Source organism: Pseudoliparis swirei, chromosome 16 (genome assembly GCF_029220125.1).
Source record: "Pseudoliparis swirei isolate HS2019 ecotype Mariana Trench chromosome 16, NWPU_hadal_v1, whole genome shotgun sequence".
Taxonomy (NCBI): Eukaryota; Metazoa; Chordata; class Actinopteri; order Perciformes; family Liparidae; genus Pseudoliparis; species Pseudoliparis swirei.
Window position 1 is genome coordinate 8614929 of NC_079403.1, and position 20526 is coordinate 8635454.

Here is a 20526-nt window from a genome sequence, read left to right on the forward strand (position 1 = left end):
CAGCGCTCTGTCAAAAGAGCTTTCCACAACATGAGGCGAACAATGACACTGTGATTGCAAGGACGGGAGAGCTCTTGATTGAAAGATATCAGCTATATGTTCAGCTTTCCCCCCCCCTCCCCCTCCCCCCCGAGAGAGGAGGCCAGACGCAAGAGAGGGCGGGAGAGGCGAGAGGGAGGGAGGGAGCGCCACTCTTGCTGATGAACATCTAAATCTTAACCCTTCGACATGGGTGTCAAGAGAGGGAGTCCTGTGTAACGAGAGCTCTCAGATATAAATTGAACCAAAATAATTTAACAGCTGCTTAACCACGAACAGAGGAGCTGCCAGGCAGGTTGATTGGAGATGTAGCGAAGGAGAGCAACGTTCAGAGGGCGTTGTGCTTCCCTGTGACGGGGAGTCCTCAGCGTGGCGAGCGATGCTGAACAGATCGTGGACCGATGCCAGATCTTGAGATCGCATGAACGGCATTCAGAGGAGATGCGTAGAGAACACTGGAGCTGCACTCTGGAGGTGGTTTGTTGTGTCAAAAGAGTAGACTGGATTTTTCTCTATTTTATTTTCCTGCTTTCATGAACAGGAATCAACAGCCATTAAAATGCAGATTGACATTTAAAAAACGTGATGATTTCAATCATTTAAAATGGAAATGTATACATTTATTCTCATCTGCAAGCCCCGACCAGCATGTCACAATGTGAGTTATAGTTTGAGCCTGACAACTTTTCTCATGGGCCTTTTTTAATAAGATAGATCATTTCATCTGGTGTGTATTTATAAGTGTATGCAGGTTGGTTTATGTGTGACGTGTATTTTCTTTCTCTTTTTCTTATCTTAGAAAGCCCTTTTTAAGCTCTGGTTTTAATAAAAGCTTTATTATTATAAATTAATAATGAAATTATTATTATTCCAAATTGTAAAAGAAACAAAAACATAACAACCCATTTAACAAATATTGACACAGCACAGCAAGTGAAACTAACATAAAAACACAATTCAAAACTAATTGAATTTGTCTTAAGATATTAATCATCACTAAGAAGTCGATAAACTGAGACGGATGAAAAATAGAGAAAGATGTATTCAAACCATTTGAGTAACTAAAAGTGATCAAACTGAGTAAAAATCAAAGTCAATCAATGCAATCAATATGAAGTAAAAGTACTAAAGTATTATCGGCAATATGTATTTAAACTAGTAGAAGTACATATGCAGGAAAATGCCCCTGCGGATATTTTAAAGCATTGGATTAAATATACTAATGTATTAATGTGCAGGCAGCTTATTACTGTTGGTTTTGTGCTATATATACTGCTGGATACCTCAGTCTATAATAATCAGTTGTTTTTTATAAGCCCATTTAAGTAAAATCTGATTTAGCAAACTAACTATAGCTATTAGATTAATGTAGTGGGTTAAAAAGTATATATCTATCTAAAAATGACCATATTTTCATCTCAAATGTAATGGAGTAGAAGTGTAAAGAAGCAGAACATGGCACCTCACATTTTGTGTCTTCTTTTCCATCACGCTCCAAAGATGAAAACCAATAAACCATCAAAATGAAACAAAACCATCGGTCTCAGTCTGCGTCCCTCCGTCATATGTTATCTTTTAAGTGCTTCTCCACCTTTTTTACCCCACGTGATAAAAGAGTAATCACTTTAGATACTATTTACACTCAGGGCCGGGGACTACCATTACCCTTCCATCAATATCAGCACTTAAAGTTCATAAAACTAGAGGTAGACCTCCAGCCTGTAATTTCCATAGGCCCTAATTCACGGTGAGAAGAAATAATATTACAGGGTATTCCGCTAAACAGTGATGACACTCACCCGTAATTGTGCGAGGCCTCGAGAACTCTCACTGGCTACAAAAACTGCAATACATCGACGCCTAGGTTACACCAGGAAGTGCACCCGTCACAACAATGTAGTTATGATTTTAATTCTGTGGGAAAATACCAGGTGGGTCATAATGGGCCCGGTTTTTCCCTTCTGCGTGTATACACTGCGGTCACTTTATTAGGTACACCTTCCTGTTTATACGCACAGCTTAATCCTGCAGACAGTGAGTCAGCAGTCGCTTTCTATTTCGCTAACCGTGAGCAAGACGTGTGATTTAGGCAACTTTGAACATGATATCATTGCCGTCGCCATACGCAACCGTGGGATTCTGGAGTTCAGAGACTTGAATTTGCCAATTTCGGTTCAATAAACATCCAATTAGAGCCCGACCTTTGGGTTAAACTCGGTGATGACAATTCTGAAGACAATAGAAACTCAGCGGAGAACACAACCACGACTCAACTCACTGCGAGGACGAAGGCTCCGGGAGAAGACGGTCGCGATCTTCTCAACACACGGACATCGCCGTAGAGAAGTACATCGAATGGGGAGAAGACTCGGAAAGAGACAGCCGTGTGCTTCTTTCTTCTGGCGTCCGATGGACAGATTCTGGGAGGAAAGTTGCAGGCTCTAACAAATCTCACAGGAATGTCTTATTGATCTCAAATACTGATGCGCTAATGAATAGCATCTCACGTTAAGCACTGTAGGTATAATACACTGTGATTTATGGAAGCCGACGGTATTTCAAGGAGGCCACTTGGCCGAGAGTGTGTGACCCGAGGCGATTAAAAGAACGAGTGTGAAGAAATACTTTGTGCTCTCTCACTGATCCACCTGATGATACCAAAACTTTATTAACAGCTTGTGTCTACGGTTGAAGCGCGATCAAGGAGTTGAAATGGATTTGAGATCTAATTGCAACGACCGAAAATGACCTTTAATGAAACATTGAGTGGAATCGCTGTCTTTCAGTGTGAAGTATAGCTCATAAAAATACTACTTTAGCACCAGACTAGTTTGGTCAAGTATAATCACTCATAAAAAAGAGAGTTACTGACATAATAAAAAATATAATGCAAGCAAAAGAAAATTGGTAGCGATTTTAATCCCATTTTCTCGGGAGCATTTTAACGATACTCGGAGGTTTATTACTGTACATTGTTGTAAAAAAATTGTACAATTGTAAAATAAGTGTAATTGTACTTTGGCAGCCTCGTTAAGAGGGAGAGGTAATATATTTGCTGACCTGGACTCCAATATCTGGAAAGTCATCCGTATCTCTTGTGTAATTAAACTCCAGGCGGCCACGCTGAGGTGCTTCATTTCCGTCTCCAGCTCTGCACAAGAAGCGAGAAGCGGGAAGTAAACTGAGGCGCACACGTGGAGAAAAACATGAGCTGCACAAACAACACCAAAAACACTGGTGAAAGCTGAAAGCTTTTAAAATGATTTACATGTGTCAAAAGTAGCATTTATCTTTGTCAGCGCCTCATTTTAAACATGTAAGAACGTGTCACAAACATTATATACCCGTAAGCGTGTCATGAAAATAGACCCTGTTACCTTCCTCGGACCGGTGTGAAAACAATGGCGACAACATCTATATCCACCTTATTCAGTGATGTTCCAAAGCATAACATGAGATGTATTTTGGGGGAACTAATGGCACTCTTTTCCCCCCCAGACAGATGTCGATATGGAGGATAGAGAAAATAGATGTTGCACTATAAAACTGTCTAACAACTCTTCAGGGGATATAATTGCTTCTTCCTGCACCCTGGTCTTGTCATTCCCACCCTGAGTGTAGACACATTGAAAGCTTCCTCATTTCCCCCCCAAAATCCACCAACTTACCAAACTCCTCGAGACTATCCTGAGATGCTCATCCCCCCCCCCCTCCCCCTCACAGCGTTACACACGACTGGAAAGCATCTGCTAAATGATAAAAAGGCACCGGCGTTGCCAAATTAGCGCCACATTCAAAAGTTCTGAAAAGGCTGCTGAATGTCAACAATGGAGGCTGAGCAGCAAAAGCTTAATTATCCTAAATTTGTGTGTGTGTGTGTGTGTGTGTGTGTGTGTGTGGGTGGATCTGTACAGTATGCATGTGTGTGTGTGTGTTTTGTGTGGGTGTGTGTGTGTGTGCTGTCAACCCAGGTTTAGTCCCGATGATGTAATATCATATATCTGCATGTGTCTCTGGATGAGCATTACATCATCGGGCTGGAGGCCTCGCTGGAGCAGAGAATCTGTTCTCCCCGTCTGCAAATTAGTCAGCAACCTGGCAAAACATCAAGAATTACCATATTTGCCGAGTCGCAAAATGCTGTTATTGAACGTGTCGTTGAAAAGTTCACTGACAACATATTCCCATGTTATGCACAATATATTTATAGTCATGTTCGCAGCACCTGGTTAACGTCAGGGGAAGAGAGCAGTCTTGGGTTGATGCAGGGAAAGTCAGCCGGCACGAGAAGCACAAGAAAACAACGTGTTTACCGTGTTGACATTGAACCACAGGACAGGATTCTCCTTTCTGATGATTCATAACCAAAGTGCTTTTGTGTGCGCTGGTCTCTGGATGCAGAGAAGCAGCACACACACAACCCCGGCAGCGGTTACATTTCTCATCACAATGTCGAAAACAAATTATTTTGAGGAGGAGGGGCTGAGATTCAGGGTTCATGAGGAACCGTCGGTCTGGTCTCAACGTGACTCCCTCTGACTTTCTGCCCATGGCCCCTCTGAAGCTTTAAGGTTCCACCAATGTGTCTCCTAACTGTGTGAAGCTGCAGAACTGAACTCAATCATCACAACAAACAAAGTAGTTCTTATAGTGGCATAAAACCAAAACTAGCCAACTAGTGCTGTGTCAGCGCTTTGGCTCGTTTGTATTTCTTTTAACCAATCACAATGCTTGTGGACAACGTTGAGCTCCGGAAGCAGCAAAATAGATGTCAGATACGCAGCCGGCATGGCGGTCCACATCCGGTGAGTCAGACTACACAAACGTCTGCTTCGCCTCCTGACACATTTATGACTTTTAAGTGAAGCGCTTTGTGTTGAGCGCAGCCTTTGATCAACACTGGCTGAGAGACCGGCTTTGGAAACGGGAGGACGTCACACAATATATCTCCGTTTCTCAGCGTAAAGTCACAGAACAAGAAAAAACTGAATCATATCAGCGGCTGACGTCCTGCTGCTCGGCTCAATTGGCTAATAAAGTCACGTTGGGTGGTTTTGTGTTGTGTTTCTGTAATTTATCATCATTAGGGATTTAGATGATACTATTTTACAGTTCTACTTTTTGATGTCATGTGGCCATTTTTACTCTGCATCAGTTGCATTTTAGTCCTCACTTGTACACACAAATAAAGAAGAAGCAGTGGAGTTAAGAGTTAAACAGCTGCAGGGATTAAAATCTGAATAACAAGTGAGAGAAATTTGAACTTGATAAAACCCAGATGGTTTAATATTAATGTTATAGTGCACACTGCAGTCTCATCTCTTTCATAATCTAAGTGCATGTGAAATGACCACGCTTTGATATCAAACTGGAGTGATACAGGGTGTGTGTGTGTGTGTGTGTGTTTGTGTGTGTGGCTCAATAGAATTTTTTTTTTTTAAATGACTATAAGGCACAACTTGTCCATCCAAGGTACGCAGGAGGAAGACAGGAGGAGAAAAACTCCCACAATGCCCGGGCTCTACTTCCTGCCTATCACCTGCTTTGATCCGCCGTTCGCGTGGCACAGGAAATGAAAAGGGGACCCAGACAAGACAATAAAATGTCAACAATAAGTAGATTCTCTGGACAAAATCAGACACATAAACAAACGCACAGTCAGTCTCACACTCAGACTTAATCCAATGCAATAAGTGCTATGTCATTTATTTTTTCCTGCAATTTATAATCCTCAATATACTTTCCTCTTTGGCCGAGGCAGAGCAACCGGTTCAACAAGACATTTCTGAATTATGAGGCGAGCAAAAAAACAACTTTTAGAACTTGGCTTAAATTAAATTCGCTTCGATGACCTCATTACAAAATTGAAGTAATCACTGCAACTGAGCCCCACACATTTAAAATAATGCAACTGGGAATGTGCTATTGCAAAGTATTGATTTTTCATTTTCATTATTTGGTAACTTTCCATCTGTGGATGAAAATGTCCGTGCCCTGAGTTAATTACTCAACTTAGAAAGACATCCTGTGTTCAAAGGTTGGAGAACATTTAAAAAATCAGGCATGATCATCTATGAAAAACTTCAGAGTGGCCCTTCATCTTCGACAGCAGCCAGCTCTACTTAGTAAGCCACAAGAAAGTGTGGCTGACGGTGTGCAGGAGCCCTCCTGTAATTCCTACTGATACCTGTGCATTAAACTACCTCTTCCCCGTGGAAGAACACATCAAAAGGGGATTAAAATTAAAACTTAAAAACAAGGTGATCCAATATATGGTTACGTCTGCAGATGATAAGCTCTAACTGGAAATTCAACACACACAACAACAACAAAACTTGAACTTACCAGAATGGAAATGTGCAAAACTGTGGTGAGCTGCAGGGTTTTTCTCTCCAGCAGGTGCCATAAATGATGCAACGTGGACAACCACGAACTATCTAGTGACCCTTTTATCACCGCGTAGATGCAGAGGATACAGGAAGATACAGAGATGATGTGTGTCTGGCGCAGTGCATTGATCACCGTGTGGATGTCACAGAGCTCGCGTGGAGCCACAGAGAGGGTCATTGTTGTGTTGCGAATACATGAATACAGATATATGTACCAGGGTTTTCTCAAGACCCCTGAATGCATCAACGCAGACGGTAAACATGCCCGGTCCTGCTTTGGGAGCTCAAACATATACAGGCATTATGAAGGGCAAAGCTCAAAATGTGCTGCCACGCTGATACCCCGAGACACCCTTCAACCGCACAGCCATAATTAATACTTTATTCCCCGGCAGTTTGCCTTCGTGAGGAGCAGATGCAGGGAAGATGACCTGAGATCCTGTAACCACATGTGAAGAGGCAGCATGGCAGAGCGGTATCAAGTTTACTTTCATAAATATGGCAATCCCCTCCCCGAATCATACCCACCCCACCCCCCTCCTCCACCCTCCACCCTGCACCCACCTAGCAATTAAATCCAGGTAGAGATTACTCTCAGCTGCGTCCCGGGTCTTCACAGGATCTCTCAGCCTCCAGCCTGGACTGATAATAACTAAGGTCTGCGTGTGATTCAGCCATTCATTTGATAAAGTGCTTTTCACCTCGCAGCTTTCATTATATCCACACACCAGAAACGTGCGTGTGCGTGCGTGCGCGCGCGTCTATGACCCAGGGTCGCTACAATACGTTTACTTGCTCGGCTCGTGAGTTGATGAAACAAGTGTCGTGTAATTATTGTGTAATCAATTTTTCAATTAGCAATCGGGCTCTCCATAATGCCGTAATGGAAGGTGAACTCGGATCTATACGGGGCGCAGCGGGGTGATGAGACGTCGCTGCAGGCGGAGAGAGAGAGAGAGAGAGAGAGAGAGAGAGAGAGAGAGAGAGAGAGAGAGAGAGAGAGAGAGAGAGAGAGAGAGAGAGAGAGAGAGAGAGAGAGAGAGAGAGAGAGAGAGAGAGAGAGAGAGAGAGAGAGAGAGGTGAGTTTTTCCCCCTCTCCTTCTTCCCTGGGTTGGATCGATGCTGTTGACTGAAACGGCCTCGGTTCAGAACAGACCATGTCTGCTAGCAACAGCTTAGCTGGTCCACTGAGGCGTCTGTCGGCACATCTTTTGGGGGGTGTTCTTTAAAGACGGCGAGTAAAGAAGTCTCTCTGAGAAAGATGGAGAACGAGATGTTTATTGTGATGACCCCGCTTGACACCGCGAGGCTGCAGCTTCCTCGGTGCGTAAACATGCTACTCCAGGGCTTGACTTTCAGACTGCCCGAAGACTTCTGAAACTATATCGACGTGGCATGAAGCAGGCCCCCCTCCCCCGTCCCCATTCATTCATGACATCTTTATGTGAACTCATAAAGGGGGGGGTCTTAACGTGGATTTCCTTCATCGTCACCGTCCTTTTCAAGTTAGATTCGTCTTGAATCAAAATGTTTCCTGCTTAACGTTTTGTTCTGCCCCCGTTTGCTTTATTTCCTATAGCAAGGATTACTACTTTTATTATATAACTGATCCTTGTAGGAGTGAAATATTTCAATTCTGTCTTTAAAAAAAAAAACGTTCATAGTTTTAGTCAGCATTACTGTCACTTATAATAACGTTTACCATGTCAATAGATGAGATCTGGGAAGTGAAATCATTAAAAAAGAATGGGTTTTAAAGAAATTGCTCTGTTGGCTTAATTTATTTGCATGAGAAAAGAACAACAAAATTAAGAAACTATAATAAACCAAGTTATGTTTAAAGGCCCTATATGGCACCTAAGGCTTATACATGTCATTTTTTATACAGCATGGGATCCTGCATGACCAATGCTTTTTTAATATTTTTGTGTTTTTGTCTTTCTCGTTGGTTTGAAGTGGGGGGGATTCAGTTGAAAAAGGTGATGACATTTATTTATGTGCAACAATCAGAATTTAGCAGCATTTAAGTCCAAATATGATAAAAGTAAGTTGCAGAATTTAAATTGTTAATAGATAATAAACATTGATGTGTTTTCTCTGAAATGTTAGTCGTTAACATATAAAAAGAAAACATAGTTAGATGATATGCATGAATAGAAAAATATTTAAAACTTAATTTTGTGTGTGGTTAGAATGCTAAACTTCAAATCAAGACGAGATGTTTTTTAAATATTAGCATTCATATCCTGTTTCCTTGCATACATGAGCACTGAGCAGTGCCAAAGAACAGAAAGGAGGATTTGCTCTTGAAGAGGAAATGTTAATCTTTGGTTTTTGTTTAGACAAACCACAAAAGACAAAAAGACACATTTAAAAAAAAGGAAACAGCTAAATAATTTCTTTCACCTCTACTGACATCTTTAAGACCAGGAGAGATCAAAGGTAGAACCAAATAACTATCAGCACTATGATTTAAACCACAATTATCCCTCCTTCCCACATCACGTGTTCCTCCAGAGAAATATTGCTCACTATAGTGGCATGAGTTAGCAAATAATTGCTAGTCAGGGGAGGAGGTAGCTTATAATATGCATTGGGAATTTTAATCTTGACTTTTAATAAGCTTTTGACCTTCTTGCGTCTGCCGACTATAATTAGAAATTCTGGCTGGGCCAGATTGACAGAATGCTGTGTCTTAGGGGAGGTAAAACCTTGCGCGATGCGGTCAGCAGACCTTCTAAATCATGCGGCTGCATGAGAAACGTTTAATCTAACAAATTGGTTTCTGTTTCCTCTCCTTTTTTTCATTCTTTCATGCTGTATAGGTATTCTGAATATGGTGGTGATGTCATGGTCTCATCCTTTTAAGAGTTAGCGTGGACCATATATTCTGAGGGCGAGACAGGGAATCAGGACCTAATGGTCTTTCCTCCTACAGCCAAATCTAATTGTGCCCTTAACGTCTGAACTGCCCCATTGAAGCGGACCGAGCTGTCTTAACCTGAACTGTTAACTTTGTGTGTTTGTTTTTGTTCGGTCGTACATCAAATTGAGCTGCGGCACGTCTCGCTATTTCTGCTCTTGCCAGAAGGCAGGAAGTCATGCAGGTTTGGACCTCCTCACACAGCAGCAGCGGCAGTCTTCTTGTATCAGAGTTAAAAACCAACTCTCTCTCCTTCTTTTAGCTGTTTCCATGTGTCAGGCGGCACTAAATTTAGCGGCTGGCGTCTATTTACTTTATGTCCTTTCTGGTGTGTCCTTGCTAAATGAAGGCGAACAAGACTGTCACCATCCAGAGGACAGCACTGCCCAGCCCCTCGGGAGTTGATGGATAACACAGGGATGTATAAGCCTGCGCGCGTGCGTGTATGTGTGTGTGTGTGTGTGCATGAGCAGAACAAGCATAAACATGTGTGCAAATAACCTCTGCGTGCACACACATGTGTGCACACACCACCAAAAAAAAGACCTCCCTTTGCACAATTACTGTTTGCTGTAATCCACTCAGATCATACAGTACAGGAAGCCGGGTGCATGACCAGCCATCACAACAGGCCCTGTGTGCCTCCAGTTATACAGGTATTTGAGTTTGCAGCCTGTGAAGGTATTCAGGCTCCCATGTGGCATAGTGGTATTTGCACCTTTGCTGTTTCAGTGTGTCATTGTTGAGCGCTACACAGTCCTATGGATCAGTGCCTCTGTATGGATCCCCTGGAGCAGCCTCTTGTTCCTTTAACATTCCAGGTACATCCACGCCAGCTCCTTCCTGTCGCTCTCCTTGTGTGGCGCTGATTGACAAGCGTCCGCTTCTCTCAGGCGCGTAATCAATCTGCTAATTGGTGTCGGAGGGTCGGTTGCTGTTGAAGCGTCCCCCTCTCTTTCTTTGGCTAATTCATCTTTGTCACCGCCAGATTCACAAGGTACATTAGTTGGGAAAGTTCAGTCTCTGCAGAGCCTTGTATCTCTCTCTCTCTCTTTCAATCTCACACACACACACACACACAGTGTGCTACTGTGCTTTGTTCATCTTTTTTTTCTTCGTACTGCAATACATCACACAAAGGAGTGAGGGTAAATGTTAGCCTCGCACTGTTTCCATTGGTAACCACAGCCCATGAGGTAGAGGAGAGGAGCAGGTCAGCCTCTCTGTGCACGGTAATTGGTGACAACAACGTGCTTCATCATAATTCAGTACAGCTAATACATCACAGCAGGGGAGGGGGGGGCAGGGGGGGAATAATTAGCGGGAAGGCTTCTTAAAGTCGTTGAATACAGTCTGATAACGAGCAGCTTTTCTTTAAAAAAAGAAAAGAATGTTAAAACAGCGTATTTCGTGTGTATATACACTACCGTTCAAAAGTTTGGGGTCACTTAGAAATGTCTTTATTTTTCAAAGAAAAGCACTGTTTTTTCAATAAAGATAACATTAATCAAAAATATACACTATACATTGTTAATGTGGTAAATGACTATTCTAGGTGGAAACGTCTGGTTTCTAATGAAATATCTCCATAGGTGTATAGAGGCCCATTTCCATCAACTATCACTCCAGTGTTCTAATGGTACATTGTGTTTGCTAATCGCCTTAGAAGACTAATGTCTGATTAGAAAACCCTTGTGCAATTATGTTAGCACAGCTGAAAACAGTTATGCTGGTGATATAAGCTATACAACTGGCCTTCCTTTGAGCTTGAAGTTTGAAGAACAAAATTAATACTTCAAATATTAATCATTATTTCTAACCTTGTCAATGTCTTGACTATATTTTCTATTCAATTTTCAATTCATTTGATAAATAAAAGTGAGTTTTCATGGAAGACACGAAATTGTCTGGATGACCCCAAACTTTTGAACGGTAGTGTATGTAGACAATGAACAGGGTTGAATGCGTGTGATTCAGGAGGGAAAACAGCAGCATCTATATTTCCAGAGAGCTGACTGAACCCTTGAAGCAGCACTTCACATCTGACTGATTTACAGGCCGTTTCTACCCGGGGTGCCAATCAAGCCCTGATTAGACGTCGCTGACTCGTTGATGAAGGTTCAGACGTGTCCGCTGCTGCACAGGGCGCAGGAGATTGATTGCACGAGCCCGCCTTTTGTCCCTGATTAATCTCAGCAAATGACACAAGAGTCATGAAGTTTCCATCTTCCCCAGTTTTCAGGAAAGTAGGTTCAGTTTAACAGTGGGGACTTTCAAAGGGAAGGCTTGTGCGGTGCTACTTGATCTACACGCTTGCTCCCAAAAACTTGTGGATTAGGCCCCCAGTGCCCCCTATTGGCCCCCAAACCATCCGTTGATCCTCTCACACACACACACACACACACACACTGAGCCTCCACATTCATGAGGAACAAGACTTAGCTGAGTAAAAAACAAAGGAAATATAAATATAATGCTTTTTTATGTATTCTTATTGTCCTCTCTCTCTCGTTTCCACCTACTGCTTCTCTCTTTTTTTGTACTGTCTTTTCTGCTTGCTTCCACTGCCACTCAGGTGCAGTGATATGGAGGCGCAGAAGTGAGGTGTGGTGCTCTTCTGGGAAGAAAATGATGGCAAGTGGCAGGGGAGAAGTCTATATTCCAGCCCTGCCAGACTCCTGCTGCACACTGATCATACCCTCATTAAAGTTGTTCACTTTCTCCTTTTTCACTCTTATATATTTTTTTCCTTGATGCACTCGCTGCTCTTTAAGTGCTTTAAGCATTGGAGGCAGTCACCTCACGAACAGTCTGGCTGGAAGCTGTTAACAACCACCTTTCCAAGCATGACGGGACTATCAAAAGAGGAATTTATACAAAATTCGTCTGGAGATCGATGCTCCTCCATTACCTCCATTTTTATTCACTTGCTACTTATATTAAAGCCTTAAATGTATTTTCAATGAAAAATAAGGCTCTTAACATAGCTTAGGGATCAGAACGGCCCTGGACTTCACATTAATATAATTCACTGCTAAGTATGAAAGCCATACAGCTCCAGTTTTGTTGATTTTCAAGTTTTCATTGAAGCGGTTTGACTTTACATTTCTTTTCAACTTTTAAAGATAAAGACAAATTTAGGATTATTTTCATCAGATGTAACGCCGTCGCTATGTGAATTCTATCTGCAAAGCACGTCCGTGTGTTGTGGGACTAATTTTTCCTGTTAAATTATTGACATACAAAATAATCTGATGGACGACGATGACGTTTTTTGATTTATGGCTTGTTAAACCGAAGTACAAAGTACGGTCAGATAAGAGTGAAAACAAACGTGTTTATAAGAATGTGCCATCCGATTCCAGAGTGAAACATGTTACTCGAGTGAAATCACACTTCAGGAGGATGTCAAGGTGCTTCGTGATCCACATCAAAGGACATGGACTAGCAGACCTCCAACAGGTCACGACCAATGCTCCGAGGCCACAATCTGATGAGCCGACCTGCAGTGTTGCCTCCGTTATCGGCCTGCTATGCATCACGCTGCACGTTGTTTCAACCCTGACCCAGACATCCACCCAGACGGGGACAGGATCAGTGTACAAGCTGAATGCCAATCACTTGGTCCTTATTTTATTATCCACGTCTTGTAATTGTTCTCATGCTGTCTAGATATTCTTTGCCTTTAGATTTACATAAACTAGAATATTATACGTAAAATAAACCAGCAATCGCTGCGCTTATTTAAACCTAATAAATAACAATTCCCTCCAGTCTAATTCCTATTGCCTTCTTTGGACAATCACCCTTCTCTCCGTGTCTCCGACTTCCGGTATTTATAGAAAAAGCATTCGGGGCAGCAAATTCAACACATTTTTGAGCGCCAAGCTCCAGTCTTTTCGGCAGTTGACTTGACAATGTAGCGGGTGGGTGAGTTTTTACACACTGCCCTGTCAGTTTTCAGGGAGCTACGCAAGCAGAGGATGTGGCGAAGTCTCACACCGGCCCCGACCTCTCCAAAAAACTCTGCGGTGGAAGCCGGCCTCTGATACTTTGGTGAGATTATAGAGGAACAGAAGAGCTTCTAAACTGAACCAAAACACTTGATAGAAAAGGGGGGGGAAAAACAGCAACGAATCCACGTCGCTGGAAAATATTCCACAATAAGACCATAATGTAGACATTTTCTGATGAGAAATGATGTACGGTGAGGTTACTTGAGAAACAACACAGGATCTAAGGTGGGAAAACACCTTTTCTGCAAGAACAAAGCATAAACGTCAATTTGAGCAGCACTAAACAATAATCAATCTATGCTACTATTAAATAATAAGAGCCTTGAGCGAGATAATCCCTGTGAGATTGGCTGTACTGCAAGATGTAACCACCATCCACACTCAGAGTCCGTTTCCTGTGCCTTTGATGTGCAGACGGGCCCACGCCTTCACAAAGCTGAAAGCTAATGCACGATATGATTTTATGTTCATGTGTTTTTACGGTACTAAAACAGGCTTCAGTTCACTCCTCAAACACCTGCACAGTCTCCTCTGTGATCCCCTCACCTGTGATCTAAGCCTTTTATAAAGCTCTCCACCCTTCAGTAGCGCCGTCAAAAAAGTTCCAACCTGTAAGCTCCTCCCATCTGCTCCTGACAGGGCAGCCGTTCTCTGAGGCAATAAAGATAAAGGATGAGGAGTTTCCCACCTGCAGACAGGAAGTGGGGAGAAGTTCACCTACTATCAGGGCTGCCAGACACAGGCGTGATTGTACTTTCACCTCTTAGACCTTATCCTAATTTAGAATATAAACCAACATTCAGGAAAACTGTTGGGCTAACCCGGTTTGACCTTCTCTGATAACCCAAAGTAGATGTTTGGACTTGTTCTGACGCGCCCACGCAACCCCTTCTTCTCCATAGATCCCACCTAAAGCAATGTTCCAGTTTCTTGTTTGGAGGGTTGTAATGTACTCAGTTCTTGGAGTTGTGTTTGCAGTGGCAGGGCGGGATTATTCCCCGTTGTACTGAGCTGTACACAAACACATGGAGAAGGGGAAGCAGTCGGCTCTTTGGACTGCGTGAACCCTGGAGGGACGAGAAAGAGTGTGACACGCAAAAAGGGACAATAAGAGGGCAAGGCGGCGATTACGTAATATCTATCATGATGTTACGCGATGCAACTAAATTATACCCATATCATATTGTGAGGTAAAAGGGATCACTTGACAAACAAATAATGATCATCCCTTACTCTGTGGTTTCCCTCAGCTATTTGGAAGTTTTTAAGCATCGTTCAGTTTATTGTTTTGGTTTTATGTCCTGAAAATGTACCATTGTGGTTCGCTCTCTTTTCCAACCACAACATTCAGTTTTAAGTGAAACAGCTGATTGTTGTGGCTGTGCTGTTACCTGCCCCATCACCAAAGGGCAGACAGACAGTTTAGGACTAACTGGTGAACATAGTGGAGTTGGAGGAGACCAAAACCAAAAGAAAAATGTAATTCCAAATTGATGCTAATGGAGCTCAGCTGGACTCACTGCACATTTAGAAAACACACGCAAATATAGAAACGTGGGGCATCAAAACACAAGAATTAGCTACAGGTTTGATTGACTCAACTCTGTATCACCCAACAAGCTGCCCGCGTAGAGCGGCTGAGGAACAGGGAGGTGCAGCAGTGGGTGTACTGGGAGTTCAGACTGTTTCCACTGAGCCTCTGGTAGTGAACGAGGGATAAGCAGACACTCAATGGAGGTATAAAAGAGGCAAAAAAATCGCGAGACACAACTACCACAAGAGGTCCTCTCGCACGCATCCATAACTGGGCACCCCGAAAAGGTTGTGACTCACAAAGACAGAACACATAACCTCTCATCGGTCTTACGCCTGGCTGAGAAAACAGTTGTTTTGCCCAGCGTGGCGTAACCCAACAAACAACACAAGTCAGACCTTCTATGGAACGTCAGTTCTCAGCCTCCAGAGTCTCCACACATGATCACACTACTGCCCCGAAAGACGTATAAGCCGTGTGGTAAGAGTCACCCAGGAGGGATGCCACAAGTCTGTTATGATGTCTGCATCCAGCCGTCTATCCGTCTATCTATAGCTGTCTATCCATCCTCGTTTTATTGTCAGTTGTCAATACCCCACGAACACACAAACAGAAGCATCTGCCACGCCAGTCAATGAACCCACGCCATCACGCTGGCTAAACAAATCATAAAAATAGGTATGAGAGCCCAGCGGCCGATTGTTTGGCAGCTTCATAAAAAGCTGCCATAAAGGGATTTTGAAGTATTTGAAGTTTCCCAGGGAGTTTCTGCTTGTTAAAAAAAATAAAAAAATAAAAAATGAATGAAGATGTCTCGAGGTGGATTTTGTTATTCATGGGTGTCACTGGAGGAAGGGGTTTAAGAGGGGAGGGGAGGGGGGTCATCACCAAGGTGCAAGCGAGAGGTGCAGTGCAGTCTGGGTGCTAATCAGACTCGTCCTTCGAAGCAGCGTTTGACATTTCCCATCAACACCGGCTCCCGGCTCGCTCGCTCTCCTCACCTGGGCTCTCTCAGACGCTTAGCCCCCAACCAGACTGTCTTCCACACGATGTTGACACAGGCAGGCTGCTCCGTCAGTCACTCGCCTCATTAACTCCTGTTGGGCTGTTATTCCCACTGCTAGAGTCCTACACGCGCTCTCGTGCGCACACTCGCATACATCCACCGAGTCAAAGTTTCCCACTCGGAGGCAGTCGAGTGTTCGTCGTCAGTTTGCACATTTTGACACGTTTTGACGTTTTGCTGCTTACGTGAATTACTACAGCTGCGGGATTCACTTTCTGTCTGTTACCCTCTGATCAGGTGGATTGATTTTGGAGCGTGCTGACAGGATACGTGTGATCTATTGGTCTTGTTGTTTGTATTAAAGCTCAGTAGATACAACACTTGCACATAGATAAATAGCAGTATATCTTTTTTCAGCAGGGTGTGCGGTTCAGGAAAGGGGGACGGTCACATATTTGTTGTTTTTGTGGATGGTCATCTATAAATTTTGCCGGTGAGCGGGGCTTTACTGATTGAACTTCTATCTCTCCAGAAGGCAACCATTTGTTCTCCAGCAGCTCCCAACTTTACTTCATTCTTTATCTAATCAGACAACAAGACTCCATACAATACAATACATACAATTTGCCTTGCACATTTCTGCTGAGCATTTGCCACTTTCATTTCACTGCACACCCTGTGTGTGTATGTGACAAATAAAACATCTTGAATCTTGAATCTTGAATACAATAACTGCAGTGCTTTTAAACTCACCCCCATCCTAATCATGTGTCCTTCAGACCAATCTGATATTAATAAACCAAACGCGGAGCATTTAACAGTGGAACATTTCATTTTAGTGGCTGGATCTGAATAATCACATTTCAATGAATCTACAGATACAACACTGTATGTGCGCCTCCTCGCATTCTCTGACATTTATTACTCACAAAAGCATTGATCATTATGCAGAATGTAGTATCCAACACAAAATTGATAGTCGCTTTCACACCCCATAAACTATGCAGCTGACAAAGACCTGTGTCCATCCACAGCCACAACTCATGAAGAGATATGGGACAGCAGTGTCACTTTGTGTTAGCTTCCTTGTTCCTTCCAGGACATAACTTTGATGAGTGGCAGCAATTTACTGGATTTATAAAGTTTGAATCAGCTTTGAACACAAACTGTGACATCATGGAGCATGCCACCACTTCTCTTTTTCTTTAAAAAAATAAATAAAGTTGAAATTCAAATCAGAGGTGAAAATGTAACGCCAGAGCTCAGTAAATAGAGATTAGTGATGCAAAATAGAGCTTTCCTTACTGAAATCTGAAATATACAAGTTATCTGCACTTAGCAAGCCAACCCAACACATATCAACAATCATTTTGATGAGATACACAATGTGTTGAAGATCTCATAAAGGCAGATGAGGAGGAGCTGATTGAGAAGAGGAATGGCTGAGCAGGATGTTATCATAATTGACTGTCAGACGGTCAGGTGGTTCGTGTGCGTGGGTACGGTGTGGCAGCCTCCTAACCGGGGGTGATTACAATGTTTGTGTTCCTACATCTCCTCCACCATTTTAGTCTGGAGGGAATTATAGCCTCCATTTTTGAAGCCAGGGGTAAAATTGCACAAACTCAAAGCACTCAGGGCCCATTAGAGAGACCGGTGTCGTTACTTTAAGGGAAAGAAATGCTAAAGCGATCATTTTGAAGCAGATTGCGCGTCAAGAAGAAGTATATTTAGCTGGTACTGATGAATTCAGTACATCAGTCACTTGTAGACTGTTTTACAACTTGATGTCTTTGAGTCACTGGTGGTATCGTGGTCCAAACTGTTTTCTGTGACTTTGCTGATGTACACATTTTTCCGATGGGCACTTTAATTTCGCCACTGGGGTGAGATAATAGACTTCCTGTCACAGATTTTCTAAAAACGAGTAGCAATGTCTCCAAGCCAATACGATGGAGCGAGAGTTGCTGCTCTGTAGTAAATTAAAACATAATAAAAAAATCTCTTGCTATAGGCACACTTTATCTTAATTGTTTTAAAGGGGCACTAAGGGGTTCAGCTTAGGTGTCATGCATATGAAATCAATAATGCTTTATGTGGATCTAGAGGGGCCTTTCTAAAGTCTAAGAAAATAACCCTGATGATGTCATCAACCCGTGGTACAAACTTAGTTGATCAGAAGGAGTGGGCATTTACACAAGGAGGTAACAAAAGACGTGATGGAGATGCTATATGGGAAGTGTATGATCCAGTGTTTTTGGATAAGGACTAAAAGTCGGGATATCCCGTCCTTTACTAACTCCATTTTGATCATTCAACTTAATATCCTTTCAAGAAAAGAACATTTTAGGGCTCACCAAAGTAACAAATAACCAATTTTTCATCGGAAATTGGCGGAACCTCAATGAATAAATGCGAAATCAACTCTAACCCTCACAAAGTGTCAATAAAATGGAACTAATGAGAAACAAAAGTGAACTATCCGAACTGAAATAAAGAAAGTTATAGAAACCAACATTGGACAAATTAATTTAGGTGATGCTCCTATTCTCTTTTTTGCCAAGAGTTGAGATATACAGATCGATACCACCATTAAATATCGAACTAGAAGCAGGAGATGGCTAGCTTAGCTTAGCACAAAGACTTGAAACAGGGGGAAACAGCTAGCCTGGCTCTCTTCAAAGTTAACAAATTTCAGTACCTCTTAAGCACACTTTTTATGACACTTGACATCTTATTTGTCAAATCTGTACCAGATTTGAGGCGTAAAAGTGCCAGGTTGTGCTCTGGGGATATAATATGTGCTGGACTATTTCGTGGCCCGAAGCAGTCACATCCTGGAGTCTTCGCTGGTTGCCCGGCAACCTCACAGTGATGACAAGACTTCAGACAGAGCCAGACTCGCTGTTTCCCTCTATTTACAGTCTTTATGCTAAGCTAAGCTAACAGCCTTGAGACTGTGCACGTAAACGAAAGAAAAGTCTGCTGCTCGATAGCAATGCAACTTGTTTCCACGTAAGTTGTTGACAGTGTAACCTAAGAAACCTCCAGGACAGTTATGTCTGAAAGTAAACCGCCACATGTACATGTCAATAACTCGGAGCCCTTCCCTTCTCCTTCACGTTGCCTAAGAATGCGATGGTGGCCAGCGCTGACTCACCTGGTGGAGTATCGCACACACACACCAGCCCCCCGCTCTCCACTCACTCACCTCCTTCCCCTCCCACTGAGTTCACCCTGCGCCGCAGTTCAAAGGGGTTTTGCCTGTCTAGCCTTGGTGTTTAATGTTTATGTATTGGGAGCGGCTGGAGAGTGCAAATAAAATGCCACGGGCTCCGGGGCACGCTGAGGGCTGTGGTTCCAGATACTGTATTGGGAAATTTCCATTGTGCTTGACGGAGTAGCCTCAGGGTACCTAAAATCTGTTCTGCTGAATTCTGCCTCTTTACTTCTTCGGTGCGGCTTAGATAAACCATTTCGAGGAAGACTATTGAAACTTCGCTACGCTGACAAAAGACTACACGGGTTCACGGGGTCGAAGGCAACGTGTCCGAGCTCTAAACTGTTTCTTAAATATTTCACGACGGGATAAAAGTTTGAATTCGGACCCCACCTGCGAAAGAAAAAGCACAATGACTTGTGTTATGGCCGGCTTTCTGTCGGGCTGGAAGCAAGGAAACCCTACTTGCAGCAAAGGGAAACAACTCAGAGAGCCTGACACTACTTATATGTTTGTGCGTGATTATTCTGTCGTTCTAATCCGTCTAACAATGTTACAAAACATCCAGACAAGGAGGAGGCTTTAAAGCAGTAATTGGGGGGGGGGGGGGGGGGCTTAAACGGGTAGAACTCAGCTCAACCACTTCTAGTTGCATCTCGCTCATGCTTGATCGAGACTGTGGCACAAGAAATCAAACATGGGTGTGGACTTAGTGTCAGGCTGAGGGTGCTTTGTCGAGAAGGAGTGCAGCGCAGCAGATGTAGGGGGGGGAGGTTTTGATGTGACACAGAAGGAGCCACAAAACCGATGACTCATTGGCCACTTTCACGCCTCATGCTGGATTAGCCATCACATGCAATAGGCTGCTTAATATGAATTATGCAATGCCCACAATCCCCGCAGAATTATTTCATAAAATCAGCCTCTGTTTCGCTGTGTCCCCTTCATACGCACAAACAAAAGAGGTGAATGTAAATGTATGGCAGTACCCATTTGGGATTTTGGAGGCTGTTTATTTGGCGATGTTCAACTTTTACAACGGAGAAGTTTCCAAAAAAACTGACTATGTTGTCAGGTGAACTTTTTCAGTTTGCTTGTTCTAACCCTAATTTGCAGGATTATGTACTCCCGTGTGGTTTAGCTCTTGGGCTTTTAAAATCCTTTCAAACCCTATTTGGCAAACGTCTATTTTGAGGTTGAAGTGCAAACTCTAAATAGTCCACATGTGTGTTGATATATTATTCTTGCTTGTGTGTTTAACCCTTTGATAGTCCAAGGTGTTTACCGACCCAGTTTCAGTCCAGAACAGGAATAAGCAGGTATTACAAGTATGCTTAGTGTTTGTTTTGGGATGTTTGAGACTGTTTTATGATAAGTTCTCAATCAAAAGGTCATATGA